Consider the following 17,028-nt stretch of genomic DNA (forward strand, 5'->3'; position numbering starts at 1 on the left):
GGTATATCTGCTTGTATTCAGACAAAATGTTGACCTTTGGGAATTTTGGTCTCTATTGTTTAATCAAAGACAGGAATGTGTTTTTCATGAAAAGAAATCGTTAGATCACTGACTTCTCATATTTAGAGCCCAACCGATATATCACTTAGCTGCTATTATCAGCCTATATTGGCCTGCCGTAGTTATACTCTTATTGGTATCAACACACCTGTCAATACAATTTTTACATTTTTTTGCAGAAAGTAATGCGAAAATGTGTGGGTAATTTAAAACTATTTAATTCCCAGTGAAGTTTGGTGTTTCGGTGAACTGTTGTCATTTTACACAATGAAGTGTAAACCGTGTTTGAACCACATTTGAAAGGTCACTGGCCGATATATCTATGATGGAATTTTATACTCCCTAGTGGGACGAAATGTTGATGTGACAATACATTGTATCGCTTCCTCTTAAAATGCAAATAACAACACTTCATGTCTCCTTGCGGTGTGAATGGATGTGAACCTTATCTACACAGATTTGCCTGCCTTCTGGTACTTAAGCCATTTTTTTTTTTTTTTTTTATGGCTTATGGCTAATTTACATTGGAATGTGTGTGTGTGATAAAGAGGCCCATAAGTTAAGATTGCGTGCATTTTTATACGAAGTCTCATCTTAGTTCAAATTCTGTGACACAGACTTTACGGTGCAGAATGTAAATACATAATTCCTGCACTTTACCTGTTTTGTTTTTTTTTTTTTCTTTTAATTATTTTTCTTTCTTTTTCAGGTAAACAGATATCCTGATGTATGTTAGATGATTGACTTGCCATGTCTGAATTATGATACTATCGTTATCGTGGGCAGTTTATTGTGATTCATGTTGTATCCGGAAATTATATGTGATTCCTAACCCTACTTCCTGCTATGAATATCAGCCCTACAAATCAAGAATCGGTCAGGCTCTACCCAATTACTTTTGTTGTTAATGTGTTGCATTACCGCTTGAGCCACTGAGAGTCAGTCACATTGAATGATGAAGCAAAGTTATAAGCTGACGGCTGCACAGGAGCATTTGGGTTTCTCAGTGGGATCAGTTGTCTTAGCAAACTCTTCACATTTGGAATAGGCTTTTTTTTTTTCTTTTTTTTTTTCGTGAAAGTATCAAAATGCTGTTTGTGAGAGCTGTTTCAAAATTGCTGGAGTATTTATACGCAGCCATTTGACGCTTCTCAGCTTCAGACAGAGATGTGTTCCAAATCATTTTCACATCCTTTACAAGTGATGTGAAGTGTATTTTGAAATCCAGTTTGAGCTGCCAGACTGCAGCATCAGTTTAGAGACAGGTTCAGTTCTGTTTTGTTTTTTTTTTCTCCTTTTGTCATCTCCAATTATTTCCAGTTATTCTCAAAGTAAAGTCTAAAGACGTGTTTATATTTTGATATAGTGAAAGAGGATCCATCGTGTCTTTGTATCAGAGCTGTTATCTTTGTGACATAAACAGCTCCTGTGGACTTCCTGGCATCAGGGGATTTAATTAATCCATAATTTAATTCATAGCATATTAGAGTTATTTAGCAACCTTTAAAATGTCTCTATGGTATTCAGGTGAAGCATGATGTTTACTACCTGTTCTAACAACCATCCAGACAAAAATGAAAGATTAAAAGAATAACTACGACTCTTAAATTTTATATTACCTCAGTGATGTCTCCGATTCAGCTGAATGTGCACAATGCAATAACTGTATACGTCAAGATGACAAGGTACGATGTATATCATAGTTTCTCTCCAAATAGAAAATGATAAATGAATACTAGAAAATCAGCCTCCCGTTTCGAGGAACTCTTGTGAGTGTCTCTTGAGTAACTCAGAAGTGTTTTTTTTTTTCCGAGAACTCCCGTTGCTGGTGTATGTGTGTGCATGCGGACTGTGTATGCATGCGTGATCTCTACTTTGTATGGGATTTTGGTTAATGAAGAGAAACAGCTGGCTTTAATCAAGACAACTGTGGGCTGATCCCACACATATCCATGTCACTTGCAACTAAACCATCTGATCTGGGTTTTTAGGCTCCCTGGTAAGGGAACATGCACATGGAAAGCTTATGCATGCACTTATTTGACATCTCAAACACCGGCTTAGATACACCCACACACTGTACATTCAGCCACAAAATCCAACAGTATTGCGAGTTCTGGGTTACCCAAATTACCATTCAATATCCAGACAGACGGCAGCGAGTAAAGCCTGTCGGCTGCATACGTTATCCGTCTTTCGTTTATCGAGATTAAACAGAGTCTGTATCCATTTGTTCCTTCCGAGAGCAAAAATAGCACTTACTTGGTCTTCCACGAATGCATGTGTATGCACACATAATGAGCACACACGCATGGTTAGTCCAGCTCATCCAGAGAGACCTTGGTTTCATCAAGCAGTTTCACCCTGGCTAAAGGCGTCAGTGACTCCCTAAACACCTGCTTTCTCCCCCCCCCCTTTACCCTCATCAGTGCCCATTGATTATTGTTTTTTTTTTGTTTTTTGTTTTTTTTCATTTTTCTTTCATTGTTTTGTGTCACGTATGTAAATGGTTCATTAAGAAACATCCAAATTTAACAGTCTGCACGCTGCCATCACTGCAATTATTTAGCTTCCAGAGGCCTTTTTCAATTGCTCTTTTCATTTGCTTCATTTTCTGCGCCTCTGATGGTTCGGTGCAGAGCCTGCAGAGAAACACACAGACAATTTGCGTTTCTTAGCTCACATTCACGTTGGTGACTCCAAGTCTTTCACCGATGCTTTGCCAACCGCAGCTTGTATAAATCCCAGTTCTCAGCTTCAGATACTGTCCAATGTGTGGAATCGCTGCGTTTTACTGGCACAGTCCTCCGGTTGAATGGCTGATTGAGACTTACTGTATGATCTCCTGTGAGCACAGAGAGGAATGGAAAATGCTGTTAGTCAGACTTTTGCTACCATCAAACGAGATAAACAACAGCTTAGTTGTGCAGAGCTGGTTAAGCTGAAGGGGTAGTTAAAGTCATCAAATAAAAATGCAACATTTTAGATTCAGGCATGAAGCAGGCTAGATTTTCTGAGGAAAGTTGCAGGTGAAAAAAAACTATACGAGACACGTTTCATGCCTTTAACATGGTAAGCCCTTTGAGCTTTTGAAATGTTTTTGTATGACAGTAAAAGCTGAAGTTCAATGAACCTTTAAGGAAATTAAGTGTACAGTGAACTGTAGCTGAGGCTGAAGCAGTGGAAGTTGTGGTTAAAACAGGAATACTGGAAGTGATTTAAATGTTAGTTGAAATGGAAATGTGTGAAAGTAAGGAGCTTCATTTTAAGTGTACATGCTGAATGAATTTCAAGTACCAGGTTGAGTGTGCATGCGCAACAGATAGCACTTTAAATGAAAACTGATATTGCGTGCGAGTAATAAAAGGATCTGATCTGGTAGAACTTCAAAGGTCCCACAATATTCTCTTTCAAGAACATGCTTACACTCATTAATAAATACATTAATTTTTAAAAAAGAAACACATTCTTTTTCTCATGCTGCCCATTGCTGTAGCACCTCTATTTACCCATCGTCTAAATGCTCAGTTTTAGTGCCTGTCTCTTTATGGCCCCCTCTGAAAATCCAAGTTTGCTGCGGTTGGTCAGCTCTCACGGACATCTCGCTTTCTGCTACCTCTAAATCCTAATAGAAGTAGCTCAAGGTATAGGTGTACAATAATACAATAAGCAATGCAATATACTGTGACGGTTTTTTTATTCAAGGTTTTTTTAGCAGTGCAGAAAATGAACATGATTAAAATATTTTTTTTATTAAATAGGCCTTTCACACCATCCACCATCTGTTATTGCCAGAAACTTTTAAAGATTTTTAGCGTCGTTTGTTCAGGAAGAACAGTGCCGTCTTCCTGTTTTGTGACACAGGCCATTTTGCCAGATTTGCATCCAAATCCAAATCCGAATACAGTGCAGAGGGCAGGAGAAGCTGCCAACGTTCTCTGAGTCTGAAAATGGTTTGGATGCAAGCTTGTACTCTGATTCAGCCCTGACCTGTCATCATTCAGTGTTTGACTGAAAAATTGAAAAGCTTTTCATTCTTTCATGTCACATAGGTGTGACTTGTTACACCACTAGCCACCTAGCCATTTCAATTCATCACCTTTCAAATGTCACCTTTTTAAATCACTGCTTTTAATTTGACGGACCTTTTTCTGCTCGGTGACGAAAGAAACCTTTAAAGGTTTGAAAAGCTAAAACATTCACCTACTGACCGGAGATTGTAGGAGAAATATATCTATCAGAATATTACACTCTCATTTCCATTTGGCCTATGCCTCTTTGATGCCTCTTTGATGCCTCTGCACTTCAGAATTTACGGATGATTGTTGATGATTGTCAACACATGTCCCTTCTTTAATTTGACGTGCACACACTGTTCATCTGAGCTGTTTAAATACAGAGCTGTTACTAACCTTTTCAAACCTGAAATATTTCAGCTGTGGGTAGCCCTTAAATTTAAAATGATGGGTTTAGGACAATGCTGAAACACCTCATGATTTTCTTGCCACGCTATAATGTCAATTTAAAACTTGCTAAGTCTAAGATTTGAGCTGAAGTCTGAGTATTACAGCCACATGAGCAGCTCTGTGAGGCTCCACTGAAGCACAGTCACGGGTTAAAGTGGGTAGAGGCTGTCTGGCGTGCTATTCTCGATGTCCATGGTGGTTGTTTAAATTGGGAACATTTTTTTTCCCCTTTATGTTCTCATTGAAATACATAGGTCAACATCCACCTTTATGCTCTTGTTCTTTCACTGTATTGTTTTGAATAACTATATGCTCAATTCATACAGAAAAGCAGCTCTCTTTGGCTCTTTCTTTTTCTTTAAGTGTTTTTATTCACTTGGCCTATTTGGTGGTATAAGCAAGAGCACTGGAATTGGAATTGGAATTGCTCCGCCATTGCTGGTAAACAGGAGGATCCTGCTCTCTGTGCGTTCACAAGCAGGAAAGACTACCTCCCTATGGAGTTCTGTTCTGAGCGGATAAAGTTCTCTTTAACTGCATGAGCAGAAGGGGGAGAGCCAAGAGTTACGGACTAAACACTCTATAACAGTGATAGCTGTTGGAATACAGAGCTATTACATGCTTAGTTAAATAACCCCTACAGCAAATGTTATCAGTTGCCATGTTCTTGCACAACAGGTTTCCAAGTATTTTTGCAGTATTTTTCCACACATAGATTCAAAAGTCATAGTAGATTGGCATGGGGAATGATCCCTCTATATAATAAATCCAAATAAAACCCCTGGGCACAGCAGTGCTTTGACATATATGCCAATGTCAGCGTGCATTTGCCAGTTACCACTAAGCACAGCTGGTGCTGATGGGAATGTCATACATTTTTGGTATTGGAAAAAGTCACATTTTGACCTACTGATGGCGCTTGATGGAAAGGGCTGTGGATCATGACAAAAGTATTATGCTTTACTGTCTATAGGACTGTTGAAAGACCCAAAACTTCTGGAAGGATGTTTAGTATCGAAGTCCCTTTAATTGCCAGACTCTGTGTGGTTTGAATATCTTTTTTTGTTTTTTGTTTTTTTCTTTCAGCACAGATGTCTATGCCATTTTCATCATTTATCATTTATTTATATGATTGTTGCTTATATACCGTAACTCTTTCAGTTTTTTAATTCTTATTTCAAAAGCTGGTCTACATGGGTTAGTCCCAACTTTGTCTCAGGGCGAGGGCAGGGTACTCCCTCGATAAGTCGCCAGCTCATCGCAGGGCCCTCACTAGTGAGCAATGTGGGGTTCAGTATCTCGCTCGAAGACACTTTGACATGCAGCTCAGCCCTGCCCGGAGCTGGGATTTGAGCCAGTGACGTTCCGATCACTGGTCGACCTGCTCTAACCGCTGAGCTACAGAAAAGAAAAGTGGACACTGAAATCGTCATATCAGGTTGCAAGCAGGATTCTTGTCACATCTATGACACAACAACAAAAAGCAACAAAGTGGTCACTTAGAGTGGTATGGATTTTGGGTAAGCACAAGAAGCCGTTTTCAGATGCAGACATAATAAAAGAATGCATGACTGAAGTGACGGACACAATGTTTGATGGCAAACAAAAGAGAAAATATCCAACTCTATATTTTAATTTATGTCAAAATGAAATTACATTTTATTTTAGTTTGTAATTTTGTTGTTGTTTTGAAAGAAAAGGACATTTTGTTTTAAATGTTATGGTATTATTGCAAGTGGCCTGACCGATTTCAACACCTTTGAGTCATTGAGAAAAAAAATCTTTGTGGCCCTTTAAGATTTGTATTTTAGAACCCCTGGTATAGAGGGTACTGCTGTGTTCACTCTTCACGATAGATTTTAAGAGTGCACACTTAATGTAGTGTGTTGTGATGGTCACGTAGCTCTATGGTGCTCTGGAGGTCCAGCAATCTGTCGTTTAAGCCACTAAATGTGCACTGCTCAGACCTCCAATAACTTTCCTTTACATTATCATAGATGGAGGGCAACAACTTCTTGGTAAGATGCAACCTGCTTAGCATTTTGTAGTGTGGTTCCACTACTCTAACTGAATGCTTAAATCCAGGGTTTTCCTCCACCGGTCACATGTCTGATGCTTCAAATACCCCTATAGAGCTAATTACTGCTTTAGTGTTGAATTTTGTAGAAGTTCAGCTCTAGATGGGGAAGGAAGAGTTGCCTGTGTTAACGGTGCAGTCTTTTCAATAAGGTCTACTTCTTTATAATGCCTGTGGAGATGTCCTGCTATATCTGCTGTGTTGACTGTGGACGCGTATGCTACAATCGCATAGCATACTGATTTACAATGACGATTGTGGCACCCCCTAATGTTAAAGAGAACAGATGCTCCATCATTGAGGATGTGGATAAGGGGGCTCTCTGACTAAAGACTTACTTATATTGCTAAGGGCAAGCAGAAATATGTATAAAAAAAAAAAAAAAAAGTAACCTCTCATTGTAACCTCTCTCAGAATGAGAAAACTACTTCTACTATCTTCTACTATGCATCTATGATTGATTGCATTCTTTGTCTAATTGGATTCCTTTTACACACTTGACACACAATTCCATTTAAAGATACGCTTGTTTTACAGGCTAATTTAAGAAGGCAGTCCCATCAGTTACATTATGCATAAGTGAGCAGTCATTGCACCGATGCATCACGAACCAGACTGAGCCTAGTGTACATCTGGGAAAGCATTTTTTTCATTGCAGCCACGTTGTTTGAGGATCAGGAAGTGAAGTTGTAGCTCTTTGAAACCAACATGAACACAGGAGTTTAATTAACAGGTTAGTGAAATGGCTTAACTGGTTTAGTAAATGATCAAGGATGGCACTGCACCAGTGAACAAATAAAATGTGAAGTCCATAGCTGAAGCCCTTAAGGCTGCTGTACCAAAGCTTTCAGCACCAGCAGCCACACTGCGGTGATGTAACAGAGAGGCAGAGGCCAAAGGGATAAATGGCCTGTTCACAGATAGCAGGTTTGCTTATAAAAATGAAAAGGGACATGTGGTGGATTTAGCCTTTCAAATCAAGTTAAAGAGATGTAACAGAAATCACCAGCTTGAGAAGGCCACCACAGGGCCTCAACATGCTGTAAATACTGAATGTTCAACCACAATGAGCTCATCAATTTTGCAATATGTCTACCAAATATTGAACCTTTTTTTTCAATATATGCATAAGCTGTACATTTCTGCTGGTACGTTCTTATGTCTACTTACATTTTACCACATCATCTGATCAGCACAAATAAAGCATATGGAAGAGTTGTAATTGAAAATGTTGAAAAGTACAAAAGTATCACCAGAATGTGAAGAAATAGCCGTTTTTCACGTTGTGAATTATGTGACTATGTATTATGTTGCCGACATTGCTACTGAAGTTAGCTTGCTAACCAGCGAGCCCTTGGCATGTCCAGCTTAGAGCGCCCATGATAGTGGTGGACAGCTCCAAGCACCTAGTTTGGAACACTTGCCGCATGAGGTAACTAACTAAAAGAAGCAACGGCAACCAGCAGTTACTCTGAGAGTATCAAACTGTTTATTTGTTTTTGAGTATGACAACGACAGGTGGCATGTTCTTCCATACTGCACCTTAAATGTCCGCAATAACCTCTGTAGTCTCATTTAGCTACTTGTCAGCAAGTAGCTAAATGAGGCGTTTAACCATAAACCCATTGTCTACCAGACAAGTGAACCGCAAGTGCAGAAATGCTTACTTATTTCCAAGTTTTAGGGCTCATTACTGTGGCTCTCTATTGCTCCATTCTCCAAGGAACCATCTGCAATACTGTTTCAAACCAAGAGCCAAGCCAGAAAGCCAAAGCCAAAGTCAAAGCTGAAACTGATGAACACATAACACCAGTGCTCTATAACAGACCTGGAAGACAGATAACTGCAGGATTACAGAATAGGAAGCAGCCACCATCAGTGTAGCAGGCATCCCAGCAGCCATCACAAACACTGAGCTGGACAGAAGCAGAGCCTTCACACATGCTGCATCAAGAAATGGCCCAGAAGTAGCACAGATTAATCTATCTGTCTATATAGTGACAGACAATTATGCAAATTCTTGATATTAAAGCTAATTGCTAATTCATTTCCATGGGAGGACAGACAAAGCTTGAGAGAAATACCTGTGATCCCGTTTCCCAGTGTAACTGTGTTAGTCCATTTGCATTTACATCCTCCAAAAACCATCATGAATAATTCATTGTAGTTGGCAGCAACAATTTGTGCCAAGATCAATTCTAATTTCTCTGCTATAAATTTGATTTTTAGCAGCAATCTTACCATTTTAATGGAAAGTCGACTGCTTTACAGTTTCACCTCTGCTCCTTTTATGCCACGCTCATGCCGTTAAGTTATGGTCCAGCGTTTATATATTTAAGCAGCTGTATCGTTAGCTAATCAACATATTTCAATTGAGTACAAACTGCAATACTTGATTCACACTGGCTGATGATGTTGCTTAGATGCCATTTTATTTCATGTACATTTTATAAATGTAAATCAGCACGATGGATGTATGGGTGCTGTATTTTTGTGGCTTCTCAGGTTTTTTTTTTTTTTTTTTTTTTCCTTTTTTAATTTTTTTTCCCCACTTGAGATTTCCCCCTTTCTAAGGTTTAAGATCCTCGGTAGGGGGCAGGTGGTCATTTCTATAATTATGTTAAGTTGAGGATGTAGAACACCATAATACGTGCAGAGTCGAGTGCAGAAAATATCAGGTTGGTGCAGCTGAGTATAGGTAATAAAAGGTATTGTGAAATGGGTGTTGGGTATGAACCAATCCAGGCAGGCTTTATTCCTTTGTTTACAGACTGAGTGCCTATATAATACTTGAGTGATTTGAGAAACTGGAAGATTAATTTCAATATATCACAGCCTGTCATGGTTTATGGTTTCATGAATGCCTCTACCTAAAGCGTGGAATGAAATTCAGAGGTGAATGGGGGCAGAACTGTATGGAAGTCAAATTTTGTTGAATGTTGAGTAATATTTTTGTGTAGAAGAGGAAGTCTGTCAGATCGACTGGAATGCTGCAGCTCTGAAATGTGATGTGGCCACAGCACGATATTGGCATTGATCTGTATCAGACTCACAATTGTGTTTGTTAGATAAAGTCTTGGTGTTGGAAATACTGACTCAGACCACAACAATCAAAAGGAAATTAAACTGAAAATGTCCCCATTAATTATTTTCACATGTTGTTATCAAGGCATTTGGTTGCTATTATTGTGATTGTTTTAGTTTTTTATTTTTTTTTCATTTTTCACAGTTTTAGTAGTACAATTCTCAATGAACAAGCAGCATTTGCCAGCACTGGCAGTGAGAGCATGACTAGAAATCATGTGGGAATAAGAATAACAGATAGTATTGGCTTCATTGTTTTGACCAAGTATGAACAAATGTATACGGTCATTAATTAATACATGTAACACCCTTGCACAGGTCAGGATAGATGATGGCAGGTCTCCTAGGCAGAGTAGATTATTTTTTTCTTCCTAGTTGCTTTGATTCTACTTCCAGTTAGTAGAACACAGGTCCATCTGAGTAAGGAGCTGTAAACTTGCACTACATGTTTCACTGTCCACCTGGACAATAAGCCAGATCTGTTACAGGTTACTGTAGGTGTTAATATGTGCTGATTATTTTTACATCTACGTATTCTTATTTTTTAATAAGAAATGTAAGTGTTGACAATGCTTCTGAATACGATCACATTCTTGGTAACAATTTCACTCTTGTGCAATTTTATTCAAATGTATGCTATTTCTTATGACTGTTTTATCTTATATTCTACACCTCACAACTCAGATATGCTTTGCAGTTCAAACAAGAATAATCTATTACAATGCCATCCAACAGCAAATGCAATTTTGTTCAGTTGAATACTTCAGGCTTCTCGTACCACTTGGCCCCAGCTGTCGTTGATTGAAAAAAAAATATTGTTCGAGGGCTGATAGGCCTTCAATTGGTTGATTAAAACCTTGCCAGAAAAGCACACTCTCCAGTCAGGGTTGGCTAGATGACAAAAAGATTGCTTTCAGTGATCAGATGTTTCCTGCAGTATGTTTGGTTTCAGTTTCTTGCAGTAAGTCACCTGACTGTGTGGAGCGGACCACACAATATGTATGGCTTTCGTGATGGTCACCATCTCAGATTAAGCAAATCAGCGGCATAAATACTTGTTGCATCCTGGTCAGGAGACTTGCATCACTACAAGTACGACCCCAACCAATCACCGTTAATGACCCTCAGCGAGTTCATAGGTCAGTTGTCAAAATTAGCTACTGAAGTTAGCATAGCTAACAAAAAAGTTACTAACCAGGGAAGTGCTCAAGTGCCCAAGATAATTCTTGCCAACATTTTTCTTTTTTGATTCCGTTAGGTAGTCCCTTGAGGGTACGTCATAAAGGCAGGATTACCATTACTCTATTTCACTATTCCACCTGACAGCAGCATTCCTTCTCTTCCATGTTTACTGAAGCACACAGAGCATTGGTCAATGTCAAGTAGATGTCGCAGGAGATGTCAAAATAGGCAGGAAGGTACAAAAAAAGTCTGACATGCTAGACTTTTTCATCAGGGTGTTGTAGAGCGTCCCAGATGCAACATCATTGTTCTTCAGTTATGTTACACTACATATCATATATGCATCATCCTCGACGTTCGTAAATCGGACCCGACGCTGTAAATTTGTCGGCCACGACCAAATCATGTGAAAATCAGCCTAAATTTGTGTAATCTGATCCCGGCATGAGTCATCTCACATATATAGGGTGCTTGGACAAAAAAAAAAAAAAAGGTTAAGTGCACTCAGGATGACTATGACAGAATGTTCACCGCTACACCAATCAATTAATTATTCCAAGGTTGCTTAAGCTCTGAGTCCAACCCCACTCACAATGAAGCCTCGGTCTGTATGCGGGACTCTTATTTCTCCAAAACATATTCAGCTGAGAAGAAAATGGCTGGAAGGCTCAAAATAACTAATCTAAAGCAACTGGGTGTGAAAATGTCCCAAGAGACTTTGGTAGCTACATCACCTGTATTATTATTTTTTATTTACTTATTTATTTTTTTTTAACAAGAATAGGGTAAAGACTGTCATGGCTGAGATTGTATTTTTGGACCCAAATGCAGACAACGGAGACAGGAGGTAGTGAAGTGAAGATTTATTGTACAAACTGGTGCTGGAAGGTGGATGCCAGGTAGGTAAGCAGGCAGGGAAGGAGGGTCGAAGAGACCCAGCGTGGAGGGACTCAGGAGAACACAAGCAAAGCAGAGTGGAATGGCACTGGAGACCTCTGTGGAATGCAATAAAGAGAAATGGCATGGGCACAAAAGCAAAAAACACACAAAAAAAAAACCACTAAGCAGCAGCACCATCAAGTCGCCGTATTGGATGCAATAGTCCGGGGCCGAACTGGTGGGGAGGCCAGGTAGAAACAGGCAGTCGATGATGAGGCGATCCCTCTCAGGTGTGCTACTCAGCTGCCACAGCCACAGACACACACAGAGAAGGAGCAGGTGAGGGAGAAAAGAGGGGGGGGGCAAAGGCGAAATATAGAAAACACACACCGCCACAAAGACCGTGTGACAAACCGCGCTGCTTGAATAAAGAGTATGGTAGTGTATCCATGAGCCTGAAACTCTCACTCAGAAGTATTTATGCAAAGAAAACCACACCATCAAAAGACACTGGATGTTAATACACTATATTACCAAAAGTATTCGCTCACCCATTCAAATGATCAGAATCAGGTGTTCTAATCACTTGGCCTGGCCCCAGGTGTATAAATTCAAGCACTCAGGCATGCAGACTGTGAAACAAGACATTTGTGAAAGAATGGGCCGCTCTCAGGAGCTCAGTGAATTCCAGCGTGGAACTGTCATAGGATGCCACTTGTGCAACAAATCCAGTCGTGAAATTTCCTCGCTCCTAAATATTCCACAGTCAACTGTCAGCTCTATTATAACAAAATGGAAGCGTTTGGGAACAACAGCAACTCAGCCACGAAGTGGTAGGCCACGTAAAGTGACGGAGAGGGGTCAGCGGATGCTGAAGCGCATAGTGCAAAGAGGTTGCCGACTTTCTGCACAGTCAATTGCTAGAGAGCTACAAACTTCATGTGACCTTCAGATTAGCCCAAGTACAGTACGCAGAGAGCTTCATGGAATGGGTTTCCATGGCCGAGCAGCTGCAGCCAAGCCACACATCACCAAGTGCAATGCAAGGCGTCGGATGCAATGGTGTAAAGCACGCCGTCACTGGCCTCTAGAGCAGTGGAGACGCGTTCTCTGGAGTGATGAATCACGCTTTTCCATCTGGCAATCTGATGGACGAGTCTGGGTTTGGAGGTTGCCAGGAGAACGGTACATTTCAGATTGCATTGTGCCAACTGTGAAATTTGGTGGAGGAGGAATTATGGTATGGGGTTGTTTTTCAGGAGCTGGGCTTGGCCCCTTAGTTCCAGTGAAAGGAACATTGAATGCTTCAGGATACCAAAACATTTTGGACAATTCCATGCTCCCAACCTTGTGGGAACAGTTTGGAGCGGGCCCCTTCCTCTTCCAACATGACTGTGCACCAGTGCACAAAGCAAGGTCCATAAAGACGTGGATGACAGAGTCTGGTGTGGATGAACCTGACTGGCCTGCACAGAGTCCTGACCTGAACCCGATAGAACACCTTTGGGATGAATTAGAGCGGAGACTGAGAGCCAGGCCTTCTCGACCAACATCAGTGTGTGACCTCACCAATGCGCTTTTGGAAGAATGGTCAAAAATTCCTATAAACACTCTCCTCAACCTTGTGGACAGTCTTCCCAGAAGAGTTGAAGCTGTAATAGCTGCAAAAGGTGGACCGACATCATATTGAATTCTATGAGTTAGGAATGGGATGGCACTTCAGTTCATAGAATGAGTAAAGGCAGGTGAGCGAATACTTTTGGTAATATAGTGTATGTCGATAACCTCTTCCGTCGACGCCTCCTGCTCCTCTGTGAAGATCCTCTGCCATGCCTCAGTCCTTGAACCGCCGTAGCTGCTGCCTAATTGAAGTGTGCGGTGCTGTAATATATGAGTAGCCTATTCATTTGTGTGTGGGTAGAGGCCACGGGGTAACTTCCACAGTGTCTAGCCTTTCTTCCGGCTTTTGCTGCAGCGGGATCAATTAATGTCTCCATGTGCCTGTGTGTAATTGCGAGTGTGTGTGTGGGAGGGTCAGCACTCGCGTGTTGTGGACCAAACAAGTGCGTCTGAGTGTGTGCCGGTAGACCTCCACCGTCTGAGCGTTGCCCCGCAGCAGCAGCACCTCTAATATGCTGAGCACACAGGACAGCTCCTTTTTGCTCCTCTTCCTCCTAGTTACTTCTCTCTTTTTTTTTCTGTCCGTTCCGTAGACAAATGGGCACTCGTTTCTTCTTTTTCCCCTTCATGTAGAACACGAGTTTGGTGCTTCCCTTTCCTGTTATGATAAAACGTGTCATGCCCATATACATGCCGTGCCCCAGCACTGTCAAACAGCACACACACACACCCAACCTGATTCATCCACCAAATCTCTTTTCCGCCTTTTTCTTCTTTGTTCTTCTTATTCTTCTCATATTTTCCCTCTCATCTTTTCTCCCCCTGTTGTTTCACACTCCCTTTTGTGTCTGTTACTACTATCTATCTCTCCCGCTGCCCACACCAGCTGTTTTTTTTTTTATCATATTCCCATTTTTCTCTTCCTGATCCTTTCCCCTCCCCGTTATTCCCACCCCATTACATTTCTACACACTCGTTGATATATGCCTGCATTATTTACCTTTTCTTCACTTATTCTTTCACGTCACTTTTTTTTTTGTGGCGAGACTCATTTCTCTCTCTCTCTCTCGCTCTCGCTCTCTCCGGCTCACGCTATCAATGTGAGTGATTGTGCAATCCTGCGGCATGTTAAAGACATGAGGAGACTGTCAAACAGATCAATAGGCAGTGTCTGAATATGTGGAACCCCCTTCCACACACCATTTCTCAAACACACACATCCAGAGACACACACACACACACACACACATATAAACACAAATACATTTGGAAGAGCACTGGGGCAGTCACACACCGAAGAGAACAAATGGTTTAAATGATAAATATGCTAATATAATGTAGTGTGAATACACATTATGTACAAAAGCTCAAACAAACATGAAATGTGAAACATCACATTTATAAAAAAGGGGATATGTATACACACACACGCACATTTGAGAAATTTGTATGGATCACCCAGACAGAAGCGGTGATTGGTGTGCTTCACTGCGATTGATTTCCTGTCTGAACCAGAGGAAGTCAGTTCATCTGATTAAAGACAGACAAGTTGAGAATCAAAGATTGGAAGCCACTCGTTCTGCCTCTATCGCTCACACACACACACACCCACACCCACGCACACACGCACACACACACACAAGATTGCCCTACAAGTGCCTGATCTCTTATCTATCTCCTACAGTAGCGGTCGCTGTGGAGTTGGCAACACGTACGATGTTGTTTGTCAGATCATCCGTCAGCTTGAAACAGCTCCAGCACGGAGGCTAGAGTGCAGCTGCAAATCAGTTAAATTAGACCTCTGTGATGGCCGCATCTGCAGGAGCACTCTCCATTTACATTTTTATAAATTTAGCTGACATTCTCATCCAGTGTGGTTTTCTCGGAGCTTTCACTGCTGAAATAGTAACTATGTAAGCAAACAACAGAAAAGATACAAAGGTCAGAGCTGTAGCTGTCTCACAGTATTAAAGTGATGACAGCAAGAATGCATGCAGGCGCAAAGAGTGAGGGAAGGAAATAGAATAAAGGCCCAGAAGGAGGGTATAGGTTACTGTTTGTAGTGACAATGAGCATGTAAATCATTTAATTCACATATAATGATCTAAAGGCTTACCAGCTAGGGATGTCCCGATCCTAACGATATGGGCAATCTTGAATTGATTGAATTGACCCATCATTTTTTTTTTTTTTTTACGTCAGAGCACAATTTGTTGCAGAACACAGAGGTGTGTGAAACATTACTCTGGCAAACCTGTGGACAAAATTTCTGCAGTGTGGACACTGGTTCATTTAGAAAGCAAACGCAGCGCACCGGCGACATGTGACATCTGCAATACGACTGCTGCACGGAGGGGTAGCAGAATAGTACACATTTGATACGGCATATAACAAACAAAAGCGCTCAAACTTAAACAAGTTCACTCAAGCAGAAAACATTCACAGGTACTTTCGGAAGGAAATATCCTTGAGACAGCAGCATGGCCAAAAATGTTACAGAGAAGGTAACTGAATTAATTGCTCTGGATAACCAGCTCATCTCCGTGGTAGAGGATCAGGGTTTTCTTGGTCACCTGGAGTTTTTGAACCCCTGTTGTGACCTATGATCTCAGCATTACATTACAGTGACACCACTTTAGAGTTACAGCTGCACCTGCTAACACAAGGAAAGTGGTAGTGTAGTATAAAATAATCATAACAATTAGATCGTGGTCAGTACAAAGTAACCGCAGTTAAGAAATAGTGACTAATGGTAACTGTTATAATGATAAATGTAAGAAACGCAAGGTAACAAGTGTGAAAGAGTTGCTGAAACATACTACTGGGCACCAGCTGACTGAAAAGTGCATCGACTGATTACAGCTGCTATAGTCCGATGATGTGAAGTGAGAAAATGTAACAATAAATCTAAGAATTAAATCATATAACCAAATATGTAACACTTCCATTAAGTTCGAAAATATTGTACAAAGACTGATCAGATATAATGGGATGCATCAGGAAAGGGACTGAGTTATCAGAGGACCTGAGGGCCTGAAGGCCACAGTTTGTAAAAGCCAGTGGTAAGGACACAGTGAGAGCACCTTCTTAAAAAAAAAAACCAAAGCGAGGTGAGGAGCGTTCTTTTTTGCCGGCAGATAAAGTCCTGCTGCACTCAGCCTTGAAGACTCCTGGTGACTTTTTGATCTTTGAAATCTTTTGGACCAACCAAGAAAAGCGAAGTCATTTACACGACAGTAGGCCAATGTTGTAATAGCATATTGAGAATAAGAAAGAGCCATGTGAAAGTATATACTTGGAAGACGTACCACTCTGTGCAGATGAAGTGACTTAAACATTGTGTACTCACAGGTTTTATTTTTCTTGTCAGCGCCCTTCTATGACTCACTGTGAACCTGACAGCACCTACGTGAGAAGACAGGCACGAGAAAGGGTCTGTTGCAGCTGAGCAGCACAGTGTCAGTTTGATGTTAAGAATTGCTGGACTTAAGCGTGTGTCACATTCAGATTCATGGCCGTTTGAATCAAATGGAAATGTATCAAAAAAGCCACATGATATTTTCCTATGATCAGAACCTTGCGGTCAAATACCAAACATTGGCGGGAAAAGAGAGGCACAGCCTCACGCCTTGCAGAGGCGAAAAGTGCACACATGTATGA

At 40.9% G+C, this 17,028-nt stretch overlaps 1 protein-coding gene and 1 long non-coding RNA gene across 2 annotated transcripts in view; one reads left to right on the forward strand and one right to left on the reverse strand.

The window, feature by feature from the left end:
- Positions 1 to 17,028, forward strand: part of si:ch211-186j3.6 (neural-cadherin) — a 268,142-nt gene that overhangs the window by 5,172 nt on the left and 245,942 nt on the right. The window lies entirely within an intron of this gene.
- On the reverse strand, positions 11,720 to 13,758 carry LOC119018691. The gene is made up of 2 exons (XR_005074834.1): positions 13,534 to 13,758; positions 11,720 to 11,864 (listed from the first exon to the last, which is right to left on the reverse strand). It is a non-coding gene; the product is annotated as an uncharacterized LOC119018691 (long non-coding RNA).

Source organism: Acanthopagrus latus, chromosome 4 (genome assembly GCF_904848185.1).
Source record: "Acanthopagrus latus isolate v.2019 chromosome 4, fAcaLat1.1, whole genome shotgun sequence".
Lineage (NCBI taxonomy): Eukaryota > Metazoa > Chordata > Actinopteri > Spariformes > Sparidae > Acanthopagrus > Acanthopagrus latus.